Genomic DNA, 10766 nt, shown 5'->3' on the forward strand with positions numbered 1-10766 from the left:
AGGGCCCTCTGGATTAGAGGAAGAGGCGGAAATATGTATAGAAAGGTCTGATTCCATCGTATCATAAATGCATCTCCTAGAGACCTGTTGCCCTGCCCTGCTCTGGATGCATAGTTGGTGCACTTGGCATTCAGGTGAGATGCAAAAATGTCCACAGTGGGAGTTCCCCAAGTGCGACAAAGTTCATGAAACACTTGGTGGTTGAGTTCCCACTCGTGTGTTTGGTGAGGGAGGCGGCTGAGATGGTCCGCAAGTGCATTCTCTGTGGTTGCGACATGTATGGCTACCAGAAATATGTGATGCAGGTAGCACCACTTCCAAAGATGAACGGCAAGGTATAGTAGAGATTGAGAGTGAATTCCTCCTTGCTTGTTTATGTAGTACATGGTCGTGGTGTTGTCTATTATCACCTGTACACCACGACCCTGTACCATAGGAAGAAACGCCCGTAGTGCCTTGATGACGGCTATCATTTCCAGATAATTGATATGTAAGTCGATTTCTCGGGCAGACCACAGGGCATGTACCTTGTGTTGGCCACAATGTGCTCCCCAGCCCGTTGGGCTGGCATCTGTAGTTATCTGCACTGTCAGCCACAATGGCTTGAATGGTCTGCCTAATTTGAGATGTGGAGGGTAAGTCCACCACTGGAGTTGGTCGGTGAGTTCCGGAGTCACACGAAGCCTCTTGTGTTGACTGTCTGTCATTGGGTTGAATAGAGCAAGAAACCATGACCGAAGAGATCTTAGTTTGAGTCGCGCATGAGACAAAGCAGGGGTGGTCGAAGCCATGAACCCCAAGAGATGTTGTGCATGTTTCGCTGTTACCCGAGCCCGCGGCCAAAACTTTTTTACGGCTTTTTGGATCTTCTGCACTCTTTCTATGGGTAAAAAGATTCTCGCCCTGGTTGCATCCAGGTGAGCACCGATGTAATGAACTACTCTGGATGGTGTGAGATGAGACTTTTCATATTGATAGTAAGTCCCAGCTTTGGTAGTAACCAGAGAACGAATCTGGTATCCCTGAGGGCCTGTCTTTGTGATGGGAACACCAGTAGCCAATCATCTATATAGGGGTAAATGTGGATTCCTTTGAGACGTAGGTAAGCTGCCACTGGTGCCATCACCTTCGTGAAAGTCCTGGGAGCTGTCGAGAGTCTGAACGGTAGGGCCAGAAACTGGTAAATTGTGCCCTGAAACAGAAAACGTAGGTACTTCCGATGTTGTGGATGGATGGTGACGTGAAAATAGGTGTCTTTGAAGTCTATGACCACAAACCAATTGTTTTTCTTCAACAGAGGCAGCATCGATTCCAGTGTCACCATGCGAAAACGTCGAGGACAAAGGTAAGTGTTCAGAAGTCTGAGATCTAAAATAGGCCTTATGCCTCGGTCCTTTTTTGACACGGCGAAGTACCTGGAATAGAACCCATTCTTTAGATCTGATATGGGAATGGGTTGAATGGCATTCTTTTGTACGAGCGACAGAATTTCGTCCTCTAGAGTGACGTCGAAGGAGGTGTGATATATATACCCTAGAGGAGGTAACTCTGTAAACTCCAGCTTGTACCCGTGTTCAATGATGTTTAGAACCCATGAGTCGTTTGTGATGGTAAGCCAGTTTGAGAGAAACGGTAGAAGTCTTGTAGCATTTGAGTCTAACAGGCCGTAGTTGGGAGAGTCAAAGATAACACTTGGATTTCTTGGCAGGTGTCTTAAAGGACTGCCTACGCTGCGACTGTTGAGACCTATAGTTGGGAGCAGAAGAAGATGCCTGAGAAGACCTCTGCTGAGGTAAGTTTTTGTAGGACTTGAATTGTTGAGATGATTGCTGATATTGGGCATAAGACCTACACCATTGGTATCTGTTGTAACGAGGCTGGGGTTGGATAGAATATGACCTAGCCGTCTTTTTGGCCTTGTGGAGTTCTTCTAGATGAGTATCCGTCTTTTCATTAAAAAGGCCAGTAGCATCAAAGGAGAGGCTCTATACCTTATTCTTCACATCATCTAGAATATTGGCAGCTCTTAACCAAGCGTGTCTGCGGAGGGTGATGGCAGACATGAGGACTCTAGCAGCGGCTTCCGCAGCGTGTCTGGTTGACAGCCGTTGGTGTTTTGAGACGGTTTGGGCCTCTTCATAAAAATTCAAAAAGGTTTGCCCGACTTCTTGCGGAATAAGCTTGAGTCCAGGTAAAATCTTCAGCCAGAGCTGCTTCTGATACGCTCCCAAGGCAGTTTGATAATTGACCAACTTGAGTAGGCAGGCAATCAGAGAGTAGATTTTTCTGCCAATAATTTCCAGCTTTTTCCCTTCCTTGTTGGTAGGGGTGACATGTGATTTACCAGTTGGTTTAGTACAACTGGTCTCAACAATTAGAGAATTAGGGATCGGGTGTTTAAGGAGAAACTTAGTGTCCGTACCATGGACTCGATAAAAGTTCTCTGTCCTTCGAGGTAAGGAAGGTGTGTCTGACGGTTGTCCCCAGTACTCTTTTATGATGTCCATAATGACAGGGACAAAGGTTAGGCTAGGTGGTGGAGACCTCTCTTGATTAATGTCTCCAAAGATTAGGTCCTCTGTAACAGGCATAGGTTGATCCACTTCCAATTTAAGAGTCTTCGCCAGCCTTGACAGCATTTGCGAGTAAGATGAAAAGTCCTCCGAAGGTGAAGAAACATTGGCATCACGTATGTCGGATCCTACTGTTTCTCCCTCTGGAAGAGTGCCCTGGTCGTGTTGTGTAGGCAAGTCCTGGTCAGAGTTAGAGGACAAAACAGAAGAGACCTCGTCAGGGTCGGAGGAAAAAACATCCCTTTTCCTCTTGCGCGCTGGCTTATCGACGTCAAGTCGAATGGTCGACGTCGAAGGTTGCAGTACCGGGGCAGGTGCAGTAGGAGGTGCTAGTGGAGGAGGCTCAGGCAGAGAATGCTGGGGTCGAGGCTCATTCGGTTTTTTGGCCTCTACCCGTCGACATCGACGACGGTGCCAAGGTAGAGGCGAGTCTGATGACGAGGACAAATAGATGTACTTGACTCGCTTGTGCCTCCGACGCCGGTCGGTCGATGTCAACGAAAAAGTGGAGGAGCTGGAGCAGCGTCGACGTCGACAATGGCGGCCTCGACGGGATGTCTCCGAATTGGAAGAAGACGGAGAGCGCTTCCGACGTCGATACTTGCTTCGGTGTCGGGTCGACAACCCATGCTTCTTCTTCGAAGAGCGCTTCCCCTGCGGTGATCTCGACCTTGAAGGAAGTGTCGAGGTCGATGCAGCCGGAGATCCCCGCTCATGAACAGATGGGCGGTGAGGGGCTGAAGTCAAGCCCGCGGTGGACTCACCTCCTTCTATCACCATCTCTACGCAAGAATTGGAGGTTGTTCATGACTTTGGGTACCTTGGCTCAACCATCTCTGACACTCTCTCTCTAGATACGGAGCTGGATAAACGCACTGGCAAAGCAGCTACCATGTTCTCTAGACTCACAGAGTATGGCTTAAGAAGAAGCTGGTGGCATAGACCAAGATCCAGGTCTATAGAGCCTGTGTCCCGAGCACACTCCTCTACTGCTGTGAGTCCTGGACCTTTCATGCATGGCAGGAGAGGAAGCTGAACACTTTCTATATGCACTGTCTCAGATGCATTTTCGGTATCACCTGGCAGGACAAAGTTCCAAATAGAGTAGTCCTAGAACGAGCTGGAATTTTTAGCATGTATATATTACTGAAACAGCGGCGTCTACGTTGGCTTGGACATGTTGTGAGAATGGCTGATGGTCGGGTTCCGAAAGATCTCCTGTACGGAGAATTAGTGCAGGGAAAGCAACCCAGAGGGAGACCACAGGTGCGATACAAGGACATCTGCATGCAGGATCTGAAGGCCTTAGGAATGGACCTCAGCAGATGGGAAACCCTGACATCTGAGCGTTCAGCCTGGAGGCAGGCGGTGCATCACAGCCTCTCCCAATTTGAAGAGACCCTTGTCCAGCAGGCCGAGGCAAAGAGGCAGTCGCAAAACAAGCAAAACCAGGGAGCTGGACAGGGGACAGATTGCATTTTTGTCTTCAGTGTGTAAGGGATTGTCACTCTTGAATTGGCCTCCTCAGCCGCACTAGACGCTGTTCCAAGACCTCTATTCAGAGCATGTTACCATTGTCTCTCGAGGTTGAAGGATGCCTATGTATTAGGATCGCTATAAATCAGTTCCGACTTGACGGCACAGAACACATGCAGCCAACGTACCGGCTGGGCTTCGCGCATTTCTCCGTGTTCATGGTCTTCGCATTTTTCAGGAAGGCTTCTTCCACGTTGCAAGGCAGTCTGTCGTTCAAGCCCACCGAGTCCGAGAGCAGGTTCATCCAGTGGAGGAGATCCAAAACAGGGCCAGGCGGGCATCCCAGTCCCAACGTGAAGGGCTGGCGGGACCCAGACGCGTCTGTAGTTGTTGCCGGCTCACTTTGCAGGACTGTTTTCTTCCCAGGATGGAGCTATATCGTTCCCTTCTTTATTTATTAGATTTTTCTACCACCCGTCTACCAAACCAGGTGCTCTGGGCAGTTTACAACAGTATAACTGGCCAAATAGGTTATAAAAACCACCAGCGACAAACAAAGGCTAGATGTGATGCTCTAAGTCTAAAGGTGGCTTCCTTCAGCCCAACCAAGATCTCAACTCTGGGCTGTTGCTTAACATTCCCTTTCCTTATAAGTCGGTAAACCCAAATATTTCCAATCTGCTCCTTTTTGTTTCATTTCCCACCACCCAAATTTAAGGTGTTCTCTCCCATTCCCCATTCAAACAGATTTATTAAGCAAAGGCCACATAGGTGCGTGTATCAAATTAATATTCATAGGTGTTATTTATATGCGTTTCCCTGAATATACACATTTCTGCTAACTTCTTTTCTCTTATGTACGCTACATACATTTTCCCTACCATATGGATCTTGAATCTTCCCCCCACTCTTTCTGCTCATTTTAATGCACTTTTTTGTGTTATTATACATTTTCCAAAATTATTGGCAAGCAATTTCTCCTGATGTATATCTTATTTACAAGCAATTTCCCCACGGGCATCTCTTTTTCTATGCAATTTTCTCTGATATACACATTTTCTCATACATTCTGTTCTCCTAACGTACATTTTTTTCATAATGCTTTTTTTCCCCCAGCAAAGCATGGAACTTCCAAAGAGACATTAAAACACCAAAAGCCGGTGATTTTCTGAGTCACGTATAAGTTTGGTAAATGTGAATTATTTTGCTCTGTATTAAAATGATCTCAAGATCATATTGCAGATATTCACTGGGTGCTGTAACACACCAAAGGATTTCAGAAGAAGATCATACATGTATGCTTTATGGGCTACAGCAAAGCCTCTTGACTGCGTGGATCAAGAGAAACTACGGCTTGTTCTCAAAGAAATGGACATGCTTCAGCACTTGACTGTCTTTAGGTAAAACTTGTATCTGTGGACAAGAAGCGATCATTGGGACAGAATATGGAGAGACAGAGTGGTCTCCTCTAAGCAAAGGGGTCAGATAAGGGTGCATTTTAATCCCCTTCTCTGTTCAATCTGTACACAGAACACATCATATGGAAAGCCAGACTAAATTCGGATGACGGAGGAGCGAACGTTGGTATTATGTAATGCAGACGACACCATCTCCCTGGCAGAAAGCCGTCATGGCTTGAAATGACTTTTAAAGTGCCAAAGCGGAACTGCAGCTGAAGGTTAAGAAGAAAATCTGGGCTACAGAAGAACGACACAACTTCAGTGTTGACAGTGAAGAAATGCAAATAGTTAAGAGATTTTGCATCTCTTCCTTCAGTCATCAATCCAGAGGGAGGCTGCGGCCAAGAAACCGGGAGATGACAGAGACTCGAAAAGGCAGCCCCAAAGGAACTGGAAAAGATAGTCAAATATAAGGATGTGTCACTGAAAACCAAGACCGCCATCAGCCACACTCTTGTGTATTTCCAATTCCCATGTATGGGTGTGAAAGCTGGACATGGAAGAAAGCGGACAGGAAGAAAACTGATTCATTGGAAAGACTGATTTGCTGGAGGAGAGCTTTCTGGATAACCTTAGATTGCCAGAAAAACGAACCAGTGGGTCCTAGATCAAATCAAATCTTTGGGGCAAAAATACAGCGGCTGAACATATCCTACTTTGGGTGCAGCAAGACTTTCTTTCTGGAAAAGAAAGTCACGCTGGGGAAGGTGGACGGCTGCAGAAAAAGAGGAAAACCAAATATGAAATGGACCCATCCTGTAAAGGAAGCCATGGGCTTGCGTTGGCCGTTGCTGGTCAGGATGTGTGTGTGTGTGTGTGTGTGTGTGTGTGTGTGTGAATGACCAATGTCCCTCTGAACTCCCAGTGCTGGGTCTTGTCTGGAGAAACGATCCTGCTCAAGAAGAAACCGCTCCTCTTGCGTCCCTGTTTTGCTTGCAGAAGAAGCGAAGTTCGGCGCAACACCATCCACGCCTTGAGTTACTGGTGTAATTAATTTTTCGAGTGTGTTTTTCTTCCCTGGTGCCTGTATGCAAATGATTCTCACTGAGGCCTTTATCTCACGGAATGGAATACAAAGCCACCATCAGATAAAAGCCATTACAGATTCAGCCCCGCTCTGTTCCACCGATAATAAACCATGCCTGGATGAAGGTGACCTTTGCACAAAAGGCTGATTCGCAGTAGGGCTTCAAGGGTGGGTTCCCCCCCCACACACACACACACTTATTACAAACCACGGTGGAGGGAAGCATTTGAAACGGTGCTACTGATGATCTTTAAGAGGCGTCAGACCACAGACAACTTTTTAATGGACGGGTGGGGGGAGAGAAAACGGAAAAGCGCCCTCTTGTATGGACAGCTGAAGGCCCATGGTAAAAAGATAAAGGTAAAGGTTCCCCTTGACAATTTTTGTCCAGTCGTGTTCGACTCTAGGGGGCGGTGCTCAACCCCGTTTCCAAGCCATAGAGCCAGCGTTTTGGCCGAAGACAATCTTCTGTGGTCACATGGCCAGTGCGACTTAGACACGGAACGCTGTTATCTTCCCACCGAAGTGGTCCCTATTTATCTACTCACATTTGCATGCTTTCGAAGCGCTAGGTTGGTGGGAGCTGAGACAAGCGACGGGCACTCACTCCGTTGCGTGGATTCGATCTTACGACTGCTGGTCTTCTGACCCTGCAGCACAGGCTTCTGCGGTTTAGCCCACAGCGCCACCACGTCCCTCTGAGGCCCATGGAGGGGATTTAAACCCGTGGAGGAGGGATTTAAACCTGTGGAGGAGGCTCACGATGAACTGAAGACCACCCTTTAGTTTTCCATTCAGAAAACTCAGTAAGAGTCACCGAGCCCAACCCTCTCTCAATATAAGAATCCACAGTGACCAAAATTTGAGTTTGAGGCCTAAATAGGTTTATATGTTGTGAGGGCAGAGATGGACAATCTGATGGATGGATGATCTCTGTGTATTTGTAAAATGCCAGATAAATGTCTTTAAACTTTTCTTTTTAATTTGTTTTCCTAATTTGCAGTTATCGAAACTAATAAACACAATGAAATATGGTGACAACTTGATATTTACACTTCTATGCATTTCACAATCTCGTTCTTCAATACAATTTATTTATTTATTTATTTATTTATTTATTTATTTATTTATTTATTTATTTATTTATTTATTTATTTATTTATTTATCCAAGAACTTTATAAAACCATTTACTTATTTATTTTTAAACCCCATATCAGTTTATAGTTGAGACCTGCTCGAATAAAATCAGGGATTACGAGTAAGAAAACAGTGATAAAATAATGAAAACAATAAAAGAAGAGTTTGGTCATTCAGGATGTAATAATGAAAATAATATATTTGGGACATATGTATGCAAACAGGAAAATAAATGTATAGAACAAATTTCTGGAAATAATGTAAAAAAAAGAGTTATGATAAGGAAATTTTACCACCCCCACCCCCAAATATGTACAATAGAGAAAATTATGTACAGAGCTATGTTTATTTTAAAAATACGTGCAAAAATGTTTTTGTATGGATTGGCGTAGGGAAATGTTGGGGTTTTTGCATCCCCACATGCTGCCTCTAGTAGGTTTGGTTGGAATTGATGTTTTGGGCTGGGTTGACTGTCGGTCACTCACAGGACTAACCAATAATTCCTTCCACGCGTCTAAATTCAAAGAAAGCCATGCATCTCTGCTAATAGATTATTCCCCCCCTTTCTGTTGAAAGCAGCCTCTGTGATCTGTTGAGGCCGGTGGCTTAAAGCAAGCATGCTTTTCACTTGCTGTTATCAGTTCGCTTTCAGTAAATGAAACCTTTTACTCTTTCTCTTACCTCTCAGCATGAGGTATCGAGACTGTAAGTCCTGGGGTTGGTGGAGAGAAAAAAAGAAGTTGTCTTACTCTTGGGAACTGGTGGCTAATTCTGCGTTGTGAATCTTTGCCCTTCTGCTATGCAGCTAGAATAATTACACCAACATTCAAAACTCCGCAACCATAGGAAATGAGGTGAAAAGGACTTAAGATGGGAAATATAAGAAACTGAAAGAAACTGGAAGTGACAAATTTATCCACCCCTGTTCAAGCAATATTCGCAGCATGGAATTAAGTCTGTAAATTAGCCATGTTACTTAGCCTCATGATATATCCGTTCTCCTCCTGGGCTTTTTCTAAAACATGCCATCCTGCATTCAGAAGGCACCACTCTGGATGATGTCCTTGACAGCCTATAATTTAGATGTAGAACGGTGTTGTTGATTGCCAAACACTCAATTTGCTTTGGGTTTCGCTAAATCACGGCTCCATCTCCTCTTGCGTACCTCTCGCCATTTAGACGACAGGTTGGCAGCTGCAAAAATCAATAGGTTGAAAGAACGCCTGTTGACAGCAGATCGGGAATCAAACGAGCTGCTGATTGAACATGACGGACATGTGAACTTGTGTTCAGGAAAATTTAAAAACACACACACATACACACAACCCCTCTGTTGAGGTCAATCTTCTCGCAGTTATTGAAACTGATCACTGCAGTTTGCTCAGACTTTACACACTGCGGTGGTTGATAACATTTTTCTGGATGAGAAAATTCAGATCTCTCTCTCTCTCTCTCTCTCTCTCTCTGTGTGTGTGTGTGTGTGTGCGCGCGCAGGGGGGATATGTGTGCTTAAACCATAGGGAGGGTCTACTATGTCCTCACAGGGGGTGAATAAATGTTATGATCTTTTGCAGTTAAAGTAGGAAGGAAGGAAGGAAGGAAGGAAGGAAGGAAGGAAGGAAGGAAGGAAGGAAGGAAGGAAGGAAGGAAGGGAGGGAGGGAGGGAGGGAGGGAGGGAGGGAGGAAGGAAGGAAGGAAATGGAGCATAAAACAAAATCGTAATTTCCCTTGCTTGTTTCTGTAAAACCTGGCTTTTCTAATCTACTACCTTCATTAAAAACAGAATAAAAACTGGTCATGAAAATAACTGTTTCATAGCAATTAATTGTTTGATATTTCTTCACAGGGTGAGAACACGCGGGCAAGTGGCCAAGAGAGAGCATGTGACATTTCTTGCCACGGTGCAGACAGTCAGAAACTGAGAGAGTCAGAGTCAATCAGTGTCAGTGTTTGGATGGACTTCATGATTGTGTTTCATTTTTGATTTCTGCAAATAAAACGGTTTGGTTGTTGCTGAGTAAAGTGACTTTTCGATGTTGTGGCAGTGAATTTTATAGCAATACATTTTGGCTGAGCCCCCAGCCTGGACCACTGGCGGAATTTGAAACGTAAAAGAGCCGATATTTGTTGACGAGGGCGCATTCTGTCCGAAGCAAAGTGAAGCTTCTTCCAGCCATCTCAAAAAGTGCCACCATTATAGCCAGGGGCATCTGGCGACAGGACCTTTCATGAGAAACGTTAAAGAAATATTCGATGCACTTTAGGTTTTTAAATCTCGAGTTAAGTCTTGTTGGTCCGTGGCAACAGAAGATGTTGAAAGGGGGTCCATGGTAAAGGAAAGGTTAAGAAATGCTGGGTTAGACAGCAAAGGTTTCAAGTGATGCAGGACTCTGTATGATATTAGTAGCAGATGCCAGATCAGAGAAAGGCAAGACAGCTAAGATCCAGGATTTGAGCCGCTCAGGACCTTACGTCTACCATGAACTCCGTGGGGCTGCCCCAAGTGGTCTCTGGCCCCACTCATGTCGCAGGGCTGGTTTTCTCAACTGGGCAGGACGGTGATGACCTACGTGTGGAGGAACTCTCATGTGGTTCTGTCATCATGGTCAGATCACTACCTGGTCGGGTTTAGGCTCAACTGCAACTCTGAGCCTCAACTGGCCTGCCCTGGGAGACCATTTGTTGGATCCAAATGGTTTCCCAACAATTCTTAGGGAGATTCCTGCTCTCTTGGCTCAAAGAACTTGGAATCATCCTAGATCACAAGCTGAAGATGAGCCCATGGTGTGATGTGACTGCAAAAAAGGCCAATGCGATTTTAGGATGCATTAACAGAAGGATAATCTTCTAACCGCGGGTGGTACTTGTTTCCCTCTATTCGGAACTGGTTAGGCCCCATCTTGGGTTCTGTGTCCAGTTCTGGGCAACACAATTTATAAAGGATGCCAACTGGAGCAAGTTCAGAAGAGGGTAACAAGGATGATCAGGGGGCTGGAAACCGAGCCATCCAAGGAAAGACTGAAAGAACTGGCCATGCTTAGCCTTGAGAAAAGAAGACTGAGGGGAGATTAGACAGCACTTTTCAAGGGGGG

At 45.5% G+C, this 10766-nt stretch overlaps 1 long non-coding RNA gene across 1 annotated transcript; it reads left to right on the forward strand.

Moving 5' to 3' along the window:
* Window positions 1-1123: 1123 nt before the first annotated feature.
* Window positions 1124-9700, forward strand: LOC140701799 (uncharacterized). Its single transcript, XR_013537971.1, has 3 exons — window positions 1124-1345; window positions 1709-1792; window positions 9521-9700. It is a non-coding gene; the product is annotated as an uncharacterized LOC140701799 (long non-coding RNA).
* Window positions 9701-10766: the final 1066 nt, after the last annotated feature.

This window comes from Pogona vitticeps, chromosome 7 (assembly GCF_051106095.1).
Source record: "Pogona vitticeps strain Pit_001003342236 chromosome 7, PviZW2.1, whole genome shotgun sequence".
NCBI classification, from domain to species: domain Eukaryota; kingdom Metazoa; phylum Chordata; class Lepidosauria; order Squamata; family Agamidae; genus Pogona; species Pogona vitticeps.